The sequence below is a fragment of the Chroicocephalus ridibundus genome, chromosome 1 (genome assembly GCF_963924245.1).
Source record: "Chroicocephalus ridibundus chromosome 1, bChrRid1.1, whole genome shotgun sequence".
NCBI classification, from domain to species: domain Eukaryota; kingdom Metazoa; phylum Chordata; class Aves; order Charadriiformes; family Laridae; genus Chroicocephalus; species Chroicocephalus ridibundus.
The window spans coordinates 42,414,291-42,436,739 of NC_086284.1; positions in this window are offsets into that span (position 1 = coordinate 42,414,291).

Sequence of the window (22,449 nt, forward strand, 5' to 3'; positions counted from 1 at the left end):
TGCATGTCCTTACATCCTCAGAGCATGTTACACTCACTCTAAATTTTATTTCATATTATATAACTCTGAGGGTCTTTAGCAGAGATCTCACAATAGTTCATATGCCTGGGAAAAAAAAGAAAAAAAGAAAAAAAAAGAGAAAGAGAAAGAAAAGCAAGGAAGGAAGGAAGGACGGAAGGAAGAAACCCAAACAAACAAAAGCACCATAAAAAAAACAATTCACAAAAAGTGTGTCAAATAGGAATGTACACAAGACCAAATGCTGTATAGCATGGATGCACTGTCTGAGCTACCTCATCTATGACCTCATCTATGACCTCTGGAAGAGGGGGCAGGTCTCTCATGAAGACTATAAGCATATAGCGAAGCTATGCAGGGAGAAAATTAGAAGAGCCAAAGTGCAGCTAGAGCTCAACCTAGGTACAGCTGTTAAGGATAACAAAAAATGTTTCTATAAATTCATTAACAACAAAAGAAGGATTAGGGAAAATCTCCCTCCCTTACTGGATGCAGAGGGAAATAGTCACGAAGGACGAGGAAAAGGCTGAGGTGCTCAATGCCTACTTTGCCTCAGTCTTTAGCAGTGGAACTAGCTGTTCCCTGGGCACCCAGCCTCGTGAGCTAGGAGACAGGGAGGGGAAGCTGAATGAGGTCGTCACAATTAAAGAGGAACTGATCAGTGACCTGCTATGCCACTTGGATGCGCACAAGTCTATAGGACTGGATGGGTTACGTCCAAGAGTGCTGAAAGAGTTGGCAGACGTGCTCGCCAAGCCACTTTCCATTATCTACCTGAAGTCATGGCTAACTGGGGAGGTCCCAATGGACTGGAAGGTAGCAAATGTAGCGCCCATCTACAAGAAAGGCAGAAAGGAGGATCCGGGAAACTATAGGCCTGTCAGTCTGACCTCGGTAGCAGGGAAGGTCATGGAGCACATCATGTTGAGTGCCATTACAACTCATATAACAAACAAGCAGGGGATCAGGCCTAGTCAGTATGGGTTTATGAAAGGCAGGTCCTGCCTGACCAACCTGATCTCCTTCTATGACAAGATGACCCAATTATTGGATAACGGAAAGGCTGTGAACATTGTCTACCTAGACTTTCGAAAAGCATTTGACACTGTCCCCCATAGAATTCTCATGGAAAAACTGGCGGCTCACGGCCTGGATGAGCATACAATCTGCTGGATCAAGCACTGGCTGGATGGGCGGTCCCAAAGAGTGGTGGTCAATGGAGTTAAATCCAGATGGCAGCCGGTCAGAAGTGGTGTCCCTCAGGGCTCAGTGTTGGGACCATTTCTGTTCAACATCTTTATTGATGACCTTGATAAGGACATAGAGAGTATCATCAGCAAGTTTGCAGATGACATGAAGCTAAGCGGGAGTGTTGATCTACACGAGGATAGGGAGGCTCTACAGAGAGACTTGGATAGGTTGGACTGATGGGCCAACGCTAACGGTATGAGCTTCAACAAGGCCAAGTGCTGGGTCCTGCACTTGGGCCACAACAGCCCCATGCATCGCTACAGGCTTGGGGAAGTGTGTCTGGAGAGCTGCCTGGCAGAAAAGGACCTGGGGGTTCTAATTGACAAGCGGCTGAACATGAGCCAGCAGTGTGCCCAGGTGGCCAAGAGGGCCAATGGCATCCTGGCTTGTATTAGAAATAGTGTGACCAGCAGAAGGAGGGAGGTGATTGTCCGCCTGTACTCAGCACTGGTGAGGCCACACCTTGAGTATTGTGTCCTGTTCTGGGCACCTCAATATGAGAGAGATATCAAGGTGCTGGAGCGAGTGCGGAGGAGGGCAACGAAGCTGGTGAAGGGCCTAGAGAATAAATCTTATGAGGAGTGATTGGAGGAGCTGGGACTGTTTAGTTTGAGGAAGAGGAGGCTGAGGGGAGGCCTCATCACTCTCTACAACTACTTGAAAGGCCATTGTAGAGAGGTTGGTGCTGGTCTCTTCTCACAGGTAATTAGCGATAGAACAAGAGGGAATGGGTTCAAGCTGCAACAGGGTAGGTTTAGGCTGGACATTAGGAAAAAATTCTTCACAGAAAGAGTGGTTAGACACTGGAATAGGCTGCCCAGGGAGGTGGTGGAGTCACCATCCCTGAATGTGTTTAAGATTCGATTAGATGTGGTGTTAAGGGATATGGTGTAGGGGAGAACTTTGTACAGTGGAGTTGATGGTTGGACTTGATGATCCCATGGGTCTTTTCCAACCTAAATGATTCTATGATTCTGTGATCTTCAATACAGAGAACAGGGTCTGGTCCTGTTTTAAATGACAGTGTAGACATACATGGAGGTAAACCTTTTCCTGTTAAAGCCAGGATAACTTGGATTTCTGTGTAAATACTAAAACCTAGTTCATTTACAATGATTCATTATGGGATCACTTCCTGGCTGTATTTAGGGATATGTCAACTTACTCATTTCCGGAGAAATCTGCTATAGTGTTATGCTCAAAATCTTGTCACGGGCAAGAGTTAGCACAGCATGTATATTTAGCCAAGAATTTAGTAAGAGTCCAGTTAATATATTGCTGTACGTAAAATAGTATGCACCCATTTTCCAAATTACTATATAAAATCTCAATAAATACATGAAAATTGTTACATATGAAAAAACAAACAAACAAAAAAACCCAGCTCTTTCCTAATATTTATCCCTTTTCTTTGGTGTTACATTCACTCTTCCAGTGTTCCTCTCGGTCCTAGGACTGAACTTCAGCTTTCTTCAAGGAGTGACAAGAACTAGGTCTTCACTAGGAGGAGTTCCACCATTCACAATGGTGGTTTTTTCCTCCTCTTTCCTGGGAGAGCATGATATTGAGGCTTTTGTTCTCTTCAGCCCACTTAAGCTCCTCTTTTCAGGTCCACTAGGGGTTTCTTTTAGTATACTTTTCTAATATAATTTATTTCTTTCTTATTTGTTACCAACTAATGTTTGAAAGATGCAGAACGGCTTCCCCCACCTTCAGTAGACATAAAGACCTGTTGTTCATTATCTTACATTTACTGGAACTATTTAGTTTAAAATACATTTCAACAGAATATTTTTAGATATTTTTAATATAGATATTACAAAATTAATTTGTATTTATTTGCATCTGAACAGAGAGTGCTGCAAGCAGCTAGTAACTTTTGTGTGATATACTGAGAACATGAAGCATTTTCAGAGCTACTGATTGGCCCCTTACAAACTGAAAAATTATAAGAACCTTTATTGTAATTTATCTGTAAGGAAGTGCTGTTTCCTTCTTAAACTGTACAACAGGCAAAGATATTTCATGGACTACTTCTACTAGGCCTTATGTTTCTTCTGGTACCACTTCCATCATTTGCTGAAAAGTATTTCCATATTATACCTTTGCCTGGTTTTCTCACAGATCAGCAGTTCATCAGCTGTGACCTACATCACTCATTGGCAGCAGCTGCATCTCTCAAACTGTGATTAATAGAAACCCCTTCAAATCCAGCACTGCTTACATGTCTTCCACAAAGTTTTACTCAACTCATTAACTCCAAATAATTTCCTACTAAACAATTCATTTCATTTAATAATCCACAAAAGGCAGAAAATAAAAATGTTTCACATCACAGGAATTATAATATCCATCTACTGTAAGCTAAAAGCATGTCAACTAATAAATGGTATGCATGAATTTTAGAATGTCTCAAGTTCATGATTTGCTATTACATTTTATTTACTTCTTATTCTTATGTTACTATAGGCCCCAAAGTTTCCATACAAAGACTGAAACTCAAAATACTAAGCCTTGTAACAAACTCAGCCTCAGAAAGATCATCCATTCAAAATTTTTTTCATAAAAGGTGGATATTTTAATCCTTGTTTGTCACCCAAATTTCAGTAGTCATTACTCCGAGTAGAAATGGAGAGGAGAGGGGAGAAGAGGACAGAAGAGGAAAGAGGAGCGGAGGAGAGAGTAATCCAGTGAAGGATACAAATTAATACATATGAAAGCAAATATGTGAACATTGTAATTCTCTGCAGATAGTCTGAGAACTTTAAGATAGCTTTTTAACAATATGGTCATGAACAGTTTGAATACATCACAGGGAAAAAAATATTCTAGTAACCAAACTGTTAACTGGAATTATTTTGTGAGTACATTTTCAGGTGCTTAGGTCAGTGATATGTCTTCTACTATTAACATCTTAAAGTTAATTACTATGCCTTAGTCATCTAAGCCTGCTTCATGAACAAAAGAAAGAAAAATATTCTTTATCTAGAAGTATGTAACTTTTTGCAAGGTCTTTCAAGAGGTATTACATTACTATATTTGACTAGGTTATCAACAATAGAATTTATTGGACACCCTTTATAAGCGACTGTTATAGAAGATAAGACACGCTACATTTGCATTCAATATTGTAGTTAATGCTTGATTTGTACTGCTTTAGAGTAGTGTTCAGAATTACTCCAGTTGTTTGGTATCTCCTGTCCTAGGTTTAAATATGCATTTCAGAGTTAAGTGAAGCACACTTAACATGAGATACAATTTTCCCAGGGCTGTTGCAGTCCATATTTAAAATAAATAATTTGGCAATTTAAAAATCCAGTGTGTCACAGACATTGTAAAACATGGTTTACTAAAATTTCTTTGGGATGTGATCTAACTCAATAGCCCATTGCAATATGAACTAATAATTTTCATTAGTTTTTATAAAAAGGAAAATGAATTATTTTCTTGTTTAGTTGTTTATTTTCAAACCCTTGAATATATTTTTTGATAATATTGTCAAACTCTGTTGCTTCAGCTTGAGAAAGTGCTCTAAAACAAGGGAAAGCACCAAAAAGTTGTGGGTTTGATTACTTTGTGAATTGCAGCATTGACACACTTTGGATGATAATAAGCTGTTCAAGAAATATAGATGTGCCAAATCAAAACTTTTATTTTTATGTGATTTTTTTTTCTATTTCACCTCATCTATTATTTAAAATTTGAGAAGGGAAGGACTATTTCTGAGCTTTTTTTTAATCTAAATTACATTTATGAGAACTGTAGATTGCATGAAACTGGATACAAAAAGGCCTTCCTTTTGATGAGAGGGTTTTGGATCTGGATCATAACCTGATATTGGTCTAACTTTCAACCACTGAGCAAAGCGGCTGTCAGGGATAAAGATATAATTTTCTCAGTATCTGCCAACAGAATCTACAGCAATTTAAAGATGAAGTTAAGCAAAGGAGAGCTTGACCTACACAAAATAAATAGGATATCTTCCAGAATTGTATGGACTTTCTTTTATTACATCTCTCCTCCTCTGCTTTGTGCAGGATTCAGACAGAATTCAGTACAGGAAAGACTGAATTCAGGCTTCCACCACTAGAAATCTCCCAGAGCAAAAATACATACAGTGGCGACCAAAAATCGTAAAGGCAAATATGACGCCAGGGAACTGCAGAATCTACTTCTGCACTTCCACACATTGATTTATGAAATCTGAATTACAATTAAAGTGTTTATATGTATAAATTTGCACATGACATACTAATTCACAAACCAAAATAGTGACACTATATTTTAGTATTATTTACTGTTTCTAGTTATTTTTCTCCTGCTTTAGACATAAATAGAACAGAAAATATCCCATCTGACTCAACAGACTGATTACAAACATCACATAATGATTTTGGCTGGATGAATGGTGGATCACCATCTTTTGATGTGGTATTCTGTGATACACAGGAACATTCTTTCAAAGCTAAAAAGGTATTCAAGCAGAGTATTGTTGCTTCACTGGGTCAAAAAGTGAAAAAAAGAGAGAGTACCATAGCTATGTACTGGGATTCATCACCACTAATTTTGTGTGTGTGTTTCCTCGTTTCCCTAAGCATCTCCTCCTTTTCTGTGATAGCATCTGTGATTCTGTGTGAGGTGCCCAGTTCTCTCCATGTGTTGTATTCAAATTTTAGACATTTTAGTCAAGGCTGGTTTTAGTATTGGATACTTAAGCGACAGGCACTGCAATGCTGTGACATTTAAATACTTTGTGGGTGAAGGTATTAGATACTTAGGAGTAAGTCAGTAAAAGAGTGAGCAAAACAGTCAGAAGTATGAATGAATTATGCCTGGAGTTATCCAGTCTAAATCAGGAATTCTTATTAATACATGTTCATAATGTTTGTCCGATATCTACGAATAGCCCCTAAAGGGGATGTTCTGCTGAGCGTAAGGTTTTACCAAAGTATTATCAAAAAATACTGCTTGCCTCTCAGTTATTCAAATTAAATGACATAACACTGGAAATATTCTGGCAAATTCTATCCACAAATTTTATTTATGGCATTCATGCATAAAATAAGTTTTATGTAATTCCCTGTGATGAATACCAGTATTATTACTGGTAACAGCAATAATAAATATTACAGATTAATATTAAATTAATAATACAGCTGAGTACTATGTAAACATAATTATTTGAAAAGGTTATTTGACTGAATCTTCAAGCTCTTCCTCCAACCAACATGTAGCATGTGTTTTTACTTATTTTAAAGAAGAATATTCTAAGACACAAAACAGTTCTTGTACTATCCTCTGCTCCACTCTGTAGAAAAATTTGACTAGAGAAATCTACTTTTCCAGAGAGTAGAAGAATGGCTTTCTTCTTCCCTTCCTCATAAAGGGATTAATTATCTTTCATTCAAAATTCCTATTGTCCTCAAAAGCAATATATTTTCTTAAATATTACACAGAAATTAGTTAGTTAGCCAGGTAGTTACTAGGTCAATTGGTGAAATATCTATTTGCTCCTAGCAGATGCCTCTCCATCTCTACTCGTCTAAATTTCCAGAGGTAGGGAATTAGTGGACCTCTAACTCATCGACTTGGTTGAAAAAAGCTTATTTTACTATGCTGAAAAATTATTTATCAAGAAAACCATTTTTATATGCTGGTAATGTCAAAGCAGAATCCCTGGTGTGACTGAAGCTGTGCTCTAGTGACAGCTGTGTGACAAGCAGTAATTGAACATATTTAAAAATCCACCCCGTGTACTGAACAGATTTCAATGTCTGCTTTGTTTAAGGTCCACTGAGTTGTGAAATGGTTGCTCATTCACACAGATGTTAATATCTCCAGGCTCTTCTTTGTTGTTCCTCATTTACATATTTGCAGTAAGTTTGCTGCTCATGAAGTCAGACACAGCTACTTGTCACTACTCTCTGTTAGAATAATGCATGTTCCAGACAAAATATGAGAAACTGTAATTACACCTCATTAAGATTTAAGGAGAAAAATAATAAGAAACATACCAGTAGGTGTTCAGTCACCAGTGCTTCATTAGTTTTTTTACTGTTTAAATACTTGGCTCTGATGAATATAAATTACTTAGGGAAAACAATATAGTTTTGAATCAGTTTAAGCTCCTCTTTTTGTCTCTTCATGTATGAACACATTCTGAAGTAATGATCCAACAAGATATTGGAATTTTATGTGGTAATTAAATGCTATACTTGCTCATTCCACTACAAAAATTGAAGTTTCATTTAGTTTTATCCATTCTTTGAGAATCACAATATGATTCTGAATACTCCAGAAAACTTATTTCAATGAATAAAAAGTACAAATAAATTAATTAGTAAGTAATAAAATATAACAAATGTGGTCGTTGACTAGTTAAGCTGCAGACATTAAATTCTGATATCAGTGACTATTCATTTCTAAAGTAAACTCTATATCAAGATGTAAAAGTGCCACATGTTCACAGAGAAGAATGATTTTCCTTTACAGGATGCAACAGAAGAAGTCAGATCATGATAAACTTGTCACATGTTGTTTAATATCATTACAGAAATGTCAAAAAACTCAATGTGTATTTCAATTGTAATAATAATACAACAGCTAAAAACAAGGTCTGGGTTTCAGGAGGTTGTGATTCTTGTTTATAGTTCCATGAATCACTGTTACTGTGATTCTCTTCAGTTTTTTAAAATTCTTGATATTATAATAATCTTTAATCTAAAATTATTATACTTACAAGGTCTCAGTGAGTTGAGAACCTAACTCATCAGGTTACTTGTTGACTAAAATATTTTATATTCCTGTGTGGTGAGTTGGCCCTGGCTGCCTTCCGGCCACCCAGCCAGCTGCTCTCTCACTCCTATACTTCAACAGGACAGGGTGAAAAAATAAGATGAAAAAGCTTGTGAGCTGGGATAAAGACAGGGAGATTAGATACAATTACTATTGCAGACAAAATGGACTCGACTTGAGGAAATTTAATTTAATTTACTAACGAATAAAATAGATTTGGATAGAGAGAAACAAAGACAAAAACTAAAACACCTCAGTCCTTTCCCTCTCCCCCCATTTCTGTTGTTCCCATGCTCAATATCACCCCTTCATTCCAGAATCCTCTACCTCCTCCTCATCTCTGAGCAGTACAGGCATTGTGGGGAATGGGAGGTTGTGGTCAGTTCATGAGAATTTGTCTCTGCCTCTTGTTTCTCCTCGTACAGTTCCCCTGCTCCCCTGTGAGCCCTTCTTACAGGTTGCAGTCCTTCAGGCAATATTCTTCTCTTCTGGTGTGGGTCCTCCATGGTACTCCTCACAGAGGCCACCCCTGCAGCACCCCACTGCCAACACCGTCAGCTGTGCCCAATACATCCTGCAAACTAATTTTACCGATATTTCATATTCCAAATTTTTTTTTTTTCTCAGGGGCATTTGCTTTAAAACTTATTCCACCTGCAAATGAAAACATATGAAGTGGTATAAACCTAGTGTTTTGCTACTTGCTGATGAAGACTGAGATAACATCCCACTAGGTTAAAAGCATTTTTGCCTCCAGTGAAATGTTGGGGCACTGGCTGTAATGAAATGGATAAGGTTAATTGCCAATTACATGGTAATAGCTTAGAGGGGTTTCTGTTAAAAAAATGTATTTTGATAACCTGAGAAAATTATATTTGTTGAAGTTATTCTGTTCACAGCATGGGTGACAGCTGTGTCCAGCTTTCTAAGGGTAAGGGAATCACTGCAATTTGCAGCGTTGAAGATTCTGAAATTTTTGACTTTCTGTGAGGGCTTGTGTGGGGTTTTTTGCGGTTGGGTTGTGGGTTTCTTGTTTGGGGTTTTTTTTTTTTTGGTGAGGGTTTTTAGGAAATCTGTCTGTTACAGCAACTAGGACCACGCAGTCTCTCAGTCTCTCAGTCATGTCTCCTTCCCCTGGCCCCCAAGAAGGGGAGGGAGAAGAGGGAGAAAAGGAGGGGAAAGGGGAAAGAACCCAAAACCTCATGGGTTGAGATAAAGGCAGTTGAATAGAACAATAATGGAAAATAATAATAATAATAATAGTAAAAGAATATACAAGACACAAGTCACTCTCAATGCCCAGTGATTCCACCCTTCCGCCCTCTGGCCGACACCTATTTATATACTGAGCATGACATCTATGGTACGGAATATACCATTGGCAATTCCATTGTTTCTGTCTGTGCTCCTTCTCAGCTCCTATGGGAAGCTGACAAAAGTCCTTTACTAATGTAAGGATCACTTATTAACAAGTAAAACAATATGCATTATTGACATTCCTTTCATACTAAATCTGAAAACACAGCAACCACTAGAAAGAAAATCAACCCTATCTTATCTGAAACCAGGACAGAGGCAATCTGAACTGATTTGTATTTTCACTTCATTCTAAAATATTCCAGGGAATTACTATAAAAGATAGACCAGCAAATCACATGAAGAGTGCAGTGCTGCTTTTACCTGAGAATTTACAAATTAGAACAAATAACAATAAGCACCATGTATATGTGGGGATTGTGTATACTATTATGGTGGCAGCATTAAACAGGTTAGTGGGAACTCCTAAATGGGAATACAATTAGCAAAAGCACCTAATGGCACATCAGCTAATGGTGATTAATGGTACCATAGCTAGCAATGTGTACATTTAGCAGGAGTGGCTACTGGCAAAAAAAACTATTATCATGAAGATCAGCAGTAATTCATGTGAAACCTCACTATCCAAATTGCCTCCAACAGAGAGAGAGTGGAGAAATTTGAAAATTCATCATTACTGTAACAAACACCAGAATTGAAGAGTCTACATATAAGTGTCTAAGCAGAAGCTAAGAGCCTCTCAATGCTTTAAAATCATGAAAGACATAGGCTTTGATTGAGTTATTTACACAGGCATTTAGTACTATTTGAGATGCCTTATGATCTTTTACTAACCTCTTGCTGCTACTTAGGTCATGAGTCTCCTCTGTCCTGTTTATCTGCCTCGTGTGGCTGTCTCCAGTATCCCAGAGCATTTCAGGTGGGGTTAGATACCTATGTTTATCTCCCAGTTGATAAATTCAATGAAGCCACGAGGAAGAATTGAACTCATATTGAAGCAGATCTTTAATGTCCCACATCTGAGACTTCTGAATGAAGCTGGCAGGTATGACACAGAATCCAGAGACTTTCATGTGCTTTCATGTATTAGAGAGGTAGCTAGATGCCGCCTGGGTTATCCTGTGGTATCTCAAATGACACAAAATGCCTGTTTTAGCCTAAGACTGAATGAAATCTCATGTCTGGAATTAAGACATCTAGATGACAGACAGAGCCTTCGTATAGATGTCTAGATTTAAGTGACTTACTATCAAATGACTCCTATTCAATGGGCTATTCATTTGCTTTACTATAGTTGCCTAATACTTTTTCAAGCATCAAAGGTCATGTAGCCTAGCAACCAACCGACACTCCAGATAGGGCGTGGGTCCCCTGCAAATCTCCCATCCTATAGCAGTCTTTTCCATACAGAAATCTTGAATACCTTTGACATGTAAACAGCACTAAGTTTTTATGTTCTCAGGTTTAGGTAGCTAAATCGAGCCTATTATGTTTTCCTTTCCTTGTATTATTCTTTCCTTATATAAATTGTGCATTTGTATAGCTTAATTTAGTTAATTTCACAGCTTTCTGGACAGAGATGTGGAATAATGTTTTATTATGTATTTTTAAGGATGAACTCTTGAATTATATCTAAGCCCCATTGCTGTTAAAAACTGCATCAGTCACAATGGATAATGCAGAGAAAGAAGCTATTTATACTTTACAATTATTAGCGATTATCAATTATTTGAGCCTTATATTAAAATTCTATGATGTAAAAAAAAAAAAAAGGCAGAAAACATAATGAAAAATTATTCTATATTTAACTTCCTTCAAAGTGAAATGGAGGCAAGGAAGACTTCAAGAGAATGGGGGGTGTCAGAAGAATACACAGCCTAGTCCAGAAAAGCGGGTAAAAATAAATCATATTCTTTAAGCCAGGAAACATTATCTATTAACTCTGTAAAGTCCTGGACTCTTAAGTGTTTCATGGTTTACTCGCTGATTAACAAAAATGTCCCTTCACATCTTATATTCAGGTGTATTGGAGGACATTCTATTTTCCATCTGTCAGCAACATTTACTTGGTTACAACATTCCCGCTTCCTCACATTTTATAGCCTTCTTACTATTGTGATTAAAAAGCCCTAGCCACAGACTTATTTGCCTAGCCATTTTCAATTAGGTTTTAATTTTCCTGGACTGATTTATAACTTGGATGTACAAGAAGCACTTAAAGGTGAAAGATGTTTTGTGCTGCTGTTCTCCACTATCACCAGTGAATTATTTTTAGAGTTGTGGTGGGTTTTTTTGTTTGAATTTTTGAGATTTCATTTTAATCTATGGTTTTAACAATGTTTTTCCTGATTATACTCTGCCTGTAAAATCAGCTGTATAGAATAGTGTACAGGGGCAGACTCAATGTAATATTATTTGGTACTATGAACATTCCCTAACCAATTTGGATTTACTTCTTTACCTTGTCTTTTTAAGGGCCAATCACAATTTATCAGATTGATTCATTACCCTCATCCTTCACTGACTCTCCATAATGGCAGCCACATCATCCAATATATTTTTCCGATTGCTCGAGTTCACATCACTTTAAACTGCTAACACTTCTTTTTTTCTGCTGGAAAGCATGTGAAACCACTAGAGAGAACAGGCTTCTTAAAGAACTGCAAGAAATAAAGTTGCAGCAAAGTTGCTTGCTTCAGTTAAACTAGTGACAGAGTTTAAAATAAAATCAATTGAGCAAATCAGAAAGTGTTATTAACCACATCTAGTCCAAACCATTCTAGTCAGGGTAACTTCCTTCTCCCTACAGAGAGGTACTGTGGATTAAAAAGATGAAAGATTATATTCTTCTTCCAATTAAATCACAGTATTGGAAATAATCTCACTTGTGTTTTCTTGGGTTACATGTATGTAGGTCTAGTCACAAATTGTCCTACAATATTAAAAAACAGCAAAGATGCCTCTTTGGTATATGTGCAATATAAACATAAAATTTGAAAACTAAAGATTTGATAAAGATGAATAAACTATGAAATGGAGCATTTAAATATTAAACTACCACAGATTTTAAAAATGGGGAAGAATGTTTTATTGAAGTAGCTGCCAGTCTGCTAAAGTTTGAGAACTTTTATGCAAATAATTGAGATAGAAATTATGAGGGTTTATTTTAAATTTTCATGTAGGCAGAACAGTAAGGCTAAGTCATTGCAATGTCATCTACAATAAGAAGCCACAGTAGAAAATGATGGACATTCTCAGGAGGCCATTTCCATTACTGCTGCTTCCACAAGGCTTCACTGGGACCAACAAAAAAATGGATAATAATTGGCTAGTACATCTGTCAATTATATCTTGTTAGTATCTACATCACTCATTTCAGGACATAAATGATCACTCAACATCTCTTGCTTTTTCCGCCATTGTTTATTACTATAAATGAAAGACATCAAAATATGATATTGTTACAGGTAGAAAGTAGAAAACTGTATACCTGTTACAAAAACAACTCCATCTCACTTTTCTGCGCTTTTTTTGTTGTTTTGTTTTTATTTTATTTTGTTACATGTTTGTTATGAGTACTTCAGATGGGTGGAATACTATTTAATTAAGTGTTCTGTAAGTTGCGCAGTCTTCTTTGAACACTGGAAAGAAACTGGTATCTCTCAAGTGATATTTATCCCATCTTGAAAAGAAATTTTAACAAGATTTAAAAAAACTCCAATATTTTGGTAAGAATTATGCATAACTTAGGTGAAATTAAGAAAACTACCTTATTTTCAGGTAGCTAAACCTATAAATGATGAATCATAGTCTTCATTATTTAATTCTAATTTTTTTTAAATCAAGGACAAATCTCTTTTGACTTTAATAGAAAAAAACTAGCTAGCACATACAGCCCACTCCTCAATCTTTAAGAATTTAATAAAATATATCAAGTAGAAGTTTTTTGACTAATCAATTTCCTAATTTCATGTTTTTGTCTTTTTAAATTCTTCTGAAGCAAATATAAGAGCAATAACTGTCCTCTCTACTGTTCTACAGCTACAGTCAACCTGAATTAGCAAACCATATTCTATCATTTGCTGTATTGAAGCACTACTATTTCCTTTCTTATTTGTTTTCATGTTTTGAAGATATTATGAATTCTTTCAGTCATACTCTTATTATGTATTTTATCTACCAACTAGATACTAGAGATTCTAATGACTGTACATGATTAAGAACCATCAATGGTGGATGGAGTAATTGCTCCACATTTTATCCTGCACAATATTACTGCTGAGAGCTGACTATTCTTTCTGTGGTCCACTGGCAGCTGCTAAACTTAATGATGCAAAATAAATTGTCCCCTCCGGACAACACTAGTGTTCTTGGGGGTTTTTTTGTTGTTGTTCGGGTTTTGTTTTTTTTTTTTTCAGTTAAGACCATTCTTCATCTATTTTAAAGAAGATTTTCCTAACTTTAGACAAATGAATAATTTTCCTATACACAAGTTTCAAATCACCTTAAGATTTTTAATAGGCAAGTCAATCAACGTATGCCCATATTACCAATGGCAAACTAAAGGAAAGAAATGTTAAGTGGGCAGGTGCAAGATGTGTGGTGATTCATCTTGCCTGTCTTCTGGCATGTAAAAACAAGATCTCCAATGCAAGTAGTCTGCTAGACTTTTTTTATTGTTCATGAACGGAAATAGTCTCCTCCATAGGGCAATTCACTTATGTGTGTGATATCAATCTTAAAAGGAGATGAACTGCCTCTGGAAATGCCTGTTTCTTTTCATGAAATGCCTGTTTCTTTCTTCATAAAGAGGGCTTAGATGACTGGTTTATCCTGAACACTTAACTTTTAGCTAGCAGAAGTTAGATGAAGTGAATCCAAAATACAAAACCACGACTTGTGATATTTTAATATTATTTTCTTGAGAAAGATTATAATCTTGACAATTTTAATAAAATGTGTAATAAATACAAATTAAATTCAGGCTTTATGCCTTCATCTGTACACATGAAGCTGTCTTATGCCATTTGAGATACCATATAATATCTGAGACAAATTAGACATAGGATTTAGAGGAAATCTGCACCTGTCTGAACTGGAAGCTAGAGGACACCTAGAATATAACAGAACATTAGTAGTAGACTTATGTTTGCACAATTGAAAGCAGCCACTAACAAGCCCTGGACTCCAACACCCAGCAGAGCAAGCAAGCCCTGTGGCTAACCCAGGACCCTGCCAATTAAAAACTGAGCAACTATAACTATAAATGCATGCTAGCATGCTCCAATCAAGGCTGTCATTATCTGGACCCCTTGAGCCACACACTGGGTGACAAAAAGTGGGCATTGGGTTGAACATAGCTAACAGCCATACACCCACAGCTGCTCACTCACCACCCTCCCCCGTAGGACAGGGAGAAAACTGAAGCAAGATGAAAAGGCTCATAGACTGAGATAACAACAGATCAACAGGCAAGGAAAAGCTGCATGCACAAGCAAATAAAATAAAAAAAAAGAAAGAAAGAAAAGAATTTATTCACTGCTTCCCATTGATAGGCAGATGTTTAATGACTTCTTGGAAAACATGACATCAGCACGTAACAGTTTCTTGGCAAGACAGACACCATAACCACTAATGTCCCTGTTGCCTCCTTCTTTCCTTGAATTTTTAGTGCTAAGCACAACATCATATGGTGTGGAATATCTCTTCGATAAATTTAGGTCAGCTGACCCAGCAATGTCCTTCTCACTTTCTTGCCCATCCCAAGCCAGCTCACTGTGCAGCACAGAGTGGGAAAAAGAGAAAGGCTTGATTGTGCAAGTACTGTTGAGCAACAGGGAACACTGGCAAGGAGATAGTCTAAATCCCCTGCTGAAGTAGGGTCAGCTAGAACAGTTGCCCAGGACTGTGCCCAGTTGGGTTTTGAATATCTCCATAGATGGAGATTCTACAACCTCTCTGCACAACCTATTCCGCTGTTTTACCACCCTCCCAGTAAAAAAGGGTTTTCTTATGTTCAGATGGAATTTCATGTGTTTTGTGACTGTTGCCTCTTGTCCTAGTAGTGAGCACTACTGAGAGGAATCTCTCTCCTTCTTTTTTATTCTCTCCCATCAAGTATTTAAACACATTGATAAAATCCAATCTAAACCTTCTCTTCTCCAAACCAGAGTCCAAGTTCTTTCAGCATCTGCTCATTGTACTCCATCACTTTGGTTATAAGAACAGTGGTGGCAGACTGTAACAAAGCCCTTGCCAAATTCAAGGTAAATGAGAGCCAATTCTCTCTCCTTGCCCCAAAAGACAGTTATTTCCTCAGAGCATACCATCATGCTGCAGAATCTTGAATCATAGAATCATAGCATCATAGGATGTGTTGGGTTGAAAGGGACCTTTAAAGGTCATCTAGTCCAACTCCCCTGCAGTAAGCAGGGACATCTTCTACTAGATCAGGTTGCTCAGAGCCTCATCCAGGGACGGGGCCTTCACCACCTCTCTGGGCAACCTGTTCCAATGTCTCACCACCCTCATTGTAAAGAACTTCTTCCTAATGTCTAATCTAAACCTACCCTGCTCTAGTTTAAAACCATTGACCCTCGTCCTATCGCTACATGCCCTTCCAAACAGTCCCTCCCCAGCTTTCCCGTAGGCCCCCTTCAGGTACTGGAAGGCTGCTATAAGGTCTCCCTGGAGCCTTCTCTTCTCCAGGCTGAACAACCCCAACCCTCCCAGGCTGTCTTCATAGGAGAGGTGCTTCAGCCCTCAGATCATCCTTGTGGTCCTCCTCTGGACCCACTCCAACAGGTCCATGTCCTTCTTGTGCTGAGGGTTCCAGAGCTGCATGCAGTATTCCAGGTGGGGTTGCACGAGAGCAGAGTAGAGGGGGAGAATCACCTCTCTTGATCTGCTGGCCACAGTTCTTTTGATGCAGCCCAGGATGCAACTGGCCTTCTGGGCTGCGAGTGTATGTTGCTGGTTCATGTCCAGTTTTTCATCCACCAGTACCCCCAAATCCTTTTCTGCAGGGCTGCTCTCTATCACATCATCCCCCAGGCCTGTATTGATAACGAGGATTGTCCTGACCCAAATGTAGAACCTTGCACTTGGCCTTGTTGAACTTCATAATGTTTGCTTGGGCCCACCTCTCTAGCTTGTCCAGGTCCGTCTGGCACATCGACCACACCACTCAGCTTAGTGTCGTCGGCAAACTTGCTGAGGGTGCACTTGATCCTGCTGTCTATGTCATTGATGAAGATGTTGAACCGGTCCCAGTATGGATCCCTGAGGGACACCACTTGTCACCCCTCTCCATCTGGACATCGAGCCATTGACCACCACCCTCTGGATGCGACCATCCAGCCAGTTCCTTATCCACCAAACAGTCCACCCATCAAATCCATCTCTCTCCAATTTAGAGAGCAGGATGTTGCAGGAGATCTTGTCAAAGGCCTTGCAGAAGTCCAAATAGATGATATCCATAGGTCTCCCCTTGTCCACTGATGCAGTCACTCCATTGTAGAAAGCCACTAGGTTGGTCAAGAAGGACTTGCCCCTGGTGCCCCTGCTGGCTGTTCCGAATCACCTCCATGTCTTCCATGTGCCTTAGCATAGCTTCTAGGAGGATCTGTTCCATGATCTTCCCAGGCACAGAGGTGAGGCTGACAGGGCAGTAGTTCCCAAGGTCCTCCTTTCTACTCTTTTTAAAAATAGGCACGATGTTTTCCTTTTTCCAGTCACCAGGGACTTCGCCTGACTGGCATGACTTTTCAAATATCATGGAGAGTGGCTTGGCAATCAGCCAATTCCCTCAGGACTCTGGGGTGCATCTCATCAGGTCCCATAGACTTGTGTATATTCAGCTTCCTCAGGTGGTCACGAACCTTGTCTTCACTTATAGTGGGAGGCACTTTGTCCCACAGGTCCCTGTCTTGCGGTCCTTCAACCCGGGAGGTGTGGGGAGAGAGGCTGGCAGTAAAGACCGAGGCAAAAAAAATTGTTCAGAACCTCAGCCTTCTCCTCGTCTGTTGTTACCAGTTTGCCATTCTTAGTCATCAGGGACGACACGCTTTCTTTGACCTTCCTTTTCTGGTTGACGTACCTGTAGAAGTCCTTCTTCTTGTTCTTAGTATCCCTTGACAAGTTCAGCTCCAGGTGCTCCTTGGCCTTCCTGACCTCATCCCTACATACCTGGGCAGCATCCCTATACTCTTTCCAGGACACCTGATGCTGCTTGAACTGCCTGTGGAGTTCCTTTTTGCCTTTTAGTTTGACCAGCAGGTCCCAGATCAGCCATGCTTGTCTCCTCCCTTTCTTATTTGATTTCTTACATCTGTGGATCGAGAGCTCTTGTGCTCTATGGAAAGCATCCTTGAAGATCTGCCAGCTCTGTTCTGCCCCCTTGTCCCTGAGGACTGCTTCCCAGGGGGTCCTATTGACTAACTCCTTGAAGAGCCGGAGGTTTGCTTTCCTAAAATTCGGGGTCCTGATTAGACTCGTCATCAGGCACGTATCCCTCAGGACCTTGAACTCCACCAGTGCACGGTCACTGCATCCCAGGCTGCTTCCAGTCTTGACATTCCCAATGAGCTCATTGGCATCGGTGACTATGAGATCCAGTATGGCATCCCCTCGGGTAGGTCTGTCTATTTCCTGCCTTAGGAAGTTATCATCGAGGCACTCCAGGAGCCTCCTGGATCATCTGCAGCTCACTGTGTTACTTTTCCAGCAGATGTCAGGGTGATTGAAATCCCCCAGGAGGACGAGAGCCTTTGAGTGCTATGCCTCCTGTAGCTGGAGGAAGAAGGCTTCATCAGTATGTTCCCCTTGATCAGGCAGCCTGTAGTAGACACCAACCACAAGGTTCCCCATGTCACCTCGGTCTCTAATTCCTACCCATAAGCTTTCAACTTCCTCTTGGCTGTTCTTTAGGGACATCTCTTCACACTCTATCCCTTGCTTAACATAGAGGGCAACACCTCCACCCCTCCTTCCTCGCCTGTCCCTTCTGAACAGCCTGTAGCCATCAATAGCCACGTTCCAGTCATAGGATTCATCCCACCAAGTTTCAACCACCAGTTCCTCTTGGTAACAACCCTCACCATAGTCAATCTTTTCATATGCCTGGAAATGGCTTCCATGAAGATTTGCTCTATAATCACAGAACAGTGCAGGTTAGAAGGGACTTTGAAAGATCATTTTGGTCCAGCCTTTTGTGGGAAAGGGAGACTACGTGAGATTTCCTAGCAAGCTGTCCAATTGCATCTTGAAAACCTACAGCAATGGGGATTCTACCACATCCCTGGGGAGGTTGTTCCAGTGATTGATTATTATCACTGTAAAAAAATTTCTTATGTCAAGATGAAACCTCCCCTGGTGCAATTCATACATGTTGCCACTTGTCTTCATGTGGCTCTTTGTGAAGAGATAGCCTCCATCCTCTCTGTAGCTACACTTTAAATACTGGAGTACTGTTGAGGTCCCCTCTAAGCCTTCTCTTCTCCAAGGACAAAAGACCGAACTCCTTCAGGTCTGTGTGTGACCTGTTAGACAATTTTGCATCCACCTCACAGACCACCCACCCAATCTATATCTTTCCAGTTTGTCTAATAGGAAGCAAAGTGTGGAAAATGGTGTTGAATGCTTTGCTGAAGAACAGGTAAAAATCCACTGCTCTCCCTATGTGGACAGAAAGTGTTACTTTGTTGTAGAAGAAGCTGACCAGGTTTGTGAGGCATTATTTGCCTATGGTAAATCTGTGCTGCTTTTCCCAATCACTTGTTTCATGTGACTTGTAATAGTTTATGAGAGGATTTGTTCCATTGCTTTACCAAGGTTTGAAATAAGGGTAATGTGTCTAGCTTTCTAGGTCCTCTTTTGGGCCTTCTTGTTGATGGGTGTAACAGGTGTGACTTTCTAATGTTCCCAAAGACTAAGGTGAAGCTGTAGGATCTGTCCTACAATTCTCTGGATAGTTTCTCTTGAAATTGGGCGTGATATTTGTCCTTTTCCAGCCACTAAAGACCTCCCCAACCACAACAACTTTTCAAACAGGATAAAAGTCCTTACAATGATATCTCCAGCTCAGTCAGCACATTTATATGCATCCCATCTGGTTGCATTGATCTGTGTAGTACCTAAGTAGATGCTAATGTGATTGTATTCTACTAGGGATTGCCTACTGTTCCTCCAAATTTCCAGACCTGGGAAACCTTAGAGTAGACCTTGCTAGCAAAAGCTTATGTGAAGAAAACATTTTGTATCTCATATTTTCTGGTTTACTTGTCACTAGATCATCAGCCTCATTCAGCAGCGGTTCAACATTATTCTTGATCTATATTTTGCTACTGATAATTTTTTTTAAGACCCTGTTGTACTAGTCATCTCTTACTAGTTCATCTTCAGGCAAAGTTTGACCTTCCTAATTTGATGTCTGGGATGGACATTTCATTAGTATATGTAATATTCTTTTCTTTTTTTCCCCCTTTTTTTTTTCTTTTTCAGTTTCTCATGATGCTACATATAGGATTTTACAGAAATCCACTTGAAATCCACAACTGTCTATACCTCAGTTTCTAAACCTTTACATTCCTGGGACAGAGACACAAATTACTTTCTTTTTTTTTTTTAATGCCAACTTTTGAGTATTCACTGTCAAAAATCCTTCTTTCCATTCTCATTTGCCAAGCAGAGAAATATAGATGAAAATGCTCTGTGTGAATATATTTCTCACGTGATGATGTGTAGATAAATGTTCATTATTATAAGTGATCAGGAATAAATGTGAACTCTAGAATATTCATGGAGAGACAGACATACATCTCTCCAGAGATTCTATGAACAGAACAAGTAAAAATTACTTCAAAAAGACAAACGTAAATTGAATAGTATAAGAATATGACAAAAATGAAGCTATTTTAGGTTAATAAAGTACATAAAAATAATTCTCAGTATTTATCTTACTTTTTCATTATCTTTTTTGCATCATTCCAGCCATTTACATAAGTATGTGATTACTAAATTTAAAGGCATCCAGTGAGTCATGTAGATTGACCTTTTAATTACTACCGTTTGTCTCAAAATTAGTTTTGTTAAAACCAAAGGGTAGTTTTACAATTCACCAATATGGAGTACTGAAGAATTCATATTGTCTCAATTTTGGCAGTTAAATGGATTTTCTTTTACTGTGTGAAGTCTAAAAAATAATATATATGATTAATTTGATTTTTCTCCATTTCTAAATCATTACATTGGTCCCCATGTAATTGCTGTGCCCAAGGAATCTCAGAAGAAAAAGATTCATCTTTAGATAATCAATTTCTGATAAGAAAGAAAACTGCTTCAGAATTGTTTTGCTGTCCCTAAAGAAGAACTGTTCATCTAAGTAGAAACAGCATATAGAATCTTGCTTCTGCCATAGAACACTAAAACTATTAATTTCTGAATATTGTGAGCCATATAATCAATGAAAGACACAATATTTCAGTCTAACCATAGCAAGAATGCAATGCAGTGATTAAAGAAGTTGCATAGGAAGGAAATATATATAGCATATACCTTAATTAATGCTTTCTATCCATAAACAGGTAAAAAAGTGGTATTCTGAGTTCTCTGCAATTTTCCAAAGAATGGGAACAGAAAAACAATATGTACTTTAATATTTTTATAAATTTTTGTAGGTTAACATTCAAAAAAAAATGTGTTTAAACTACATCTAAAAGTATATTTTCAAGATCATAGCTTGCTGTCATATCAAATTCATTAACATGTCAAAATTTAGAAATTTTACAGTGATATGCTATTAACGCTTATTTGATTGTTGATCCAGTAAAAAAATTGTCCTGCACATGCAAGGAAGCTAAAGCGAACAACTTGTGAAATAACTTTGTCAAATTTTAGACAATTTTAGACAATTTAGCTTCTTGCTAAATCATAAAGGGTTCTCCTCATATACCGTTTAGGTATAGATGAGTAATTTTAAAAATATAATCCAACCTACCTCCACAAAAAAACCCAATACAATCTCCTTCAGGATCTGCCTGTATTTATCTAACAAGAAACACTGAGAAAAAATGTGTCTTAAGTCCTAGACCTCTATGGACCTTAGTCCTTGAAGTTATAACCAGAGGTAAGTCCTGTCCAAGTGCTTAGGATCAGAGACATAAAATCCTCTTTTCGGTAAGTGTCTGCAATCATAGAGTAGGGCTCATTTTTTCTTATTAAAACACAGATGAACAATAAATGTGGTATTAATTGACAAGTTTATCTGTATTTTATAAAAGTTTTTATAAATACACCAACAAAATGAGAGCCAGGGAGAATCTCCATCCCTTACTGGATACGGGGGGGAAAGTTGCAACCAAGGATGAGGAGGAGGCTAAGATACTTAAAGCCTTCTTTGCCTCCATCTTCAATAGTCAGACCAGCTACGCCCAGGGTGCTCAGCCTCCTGAGCTGGAAGATAAGGATGGAGAGCAGAACAACCCACCCATAATCCAGGAAGAAGTAGTCAATGATCTGCTTCTGCACCTAGACACACATAAGTCTATGGGGCTGGATGGGATTCACCCAAGAGCACTCAGGGAGCTGGCAGGAGAGCTCACCAAGCCTCTCTCCATCATTTATCAACAATCTTGGTCAACAGGGGAGGTGCCAGATGACTGGAGGATGGCTAATGTGACACCCATCTACAAGAAGGGTCAGAAGGAGGATCCGGAGAACTACAGGCCTGTCAGCCTGACCTCGGTACCAGGAAAGATCATGGAGAGGATCATCTTGGGTGAGCTCTCACGGCAAGGGCAGGGCAGCCAAGGGATTGGGGCCAGCCAGCATGGGTTTAGGAAGGGGAGGTCCTGCTTAACCAACCTGATCTCTTTCTATGACCATGTGACTTGCCTTCTGGACGCGGGGAAGGCTGTGGACGCTGTCTATCTGGACTTTGGGAAGGCCTTTGACACCGTCCCCCACAGCATTCTCCTGGAGAAGCTGGAAAATCATGGCATAGACAAGTATACTCTTTGCCAGGTTAAAAACTGGCTGGATGGCCATGCCCAGAGAGTTGTGATTAAGGGG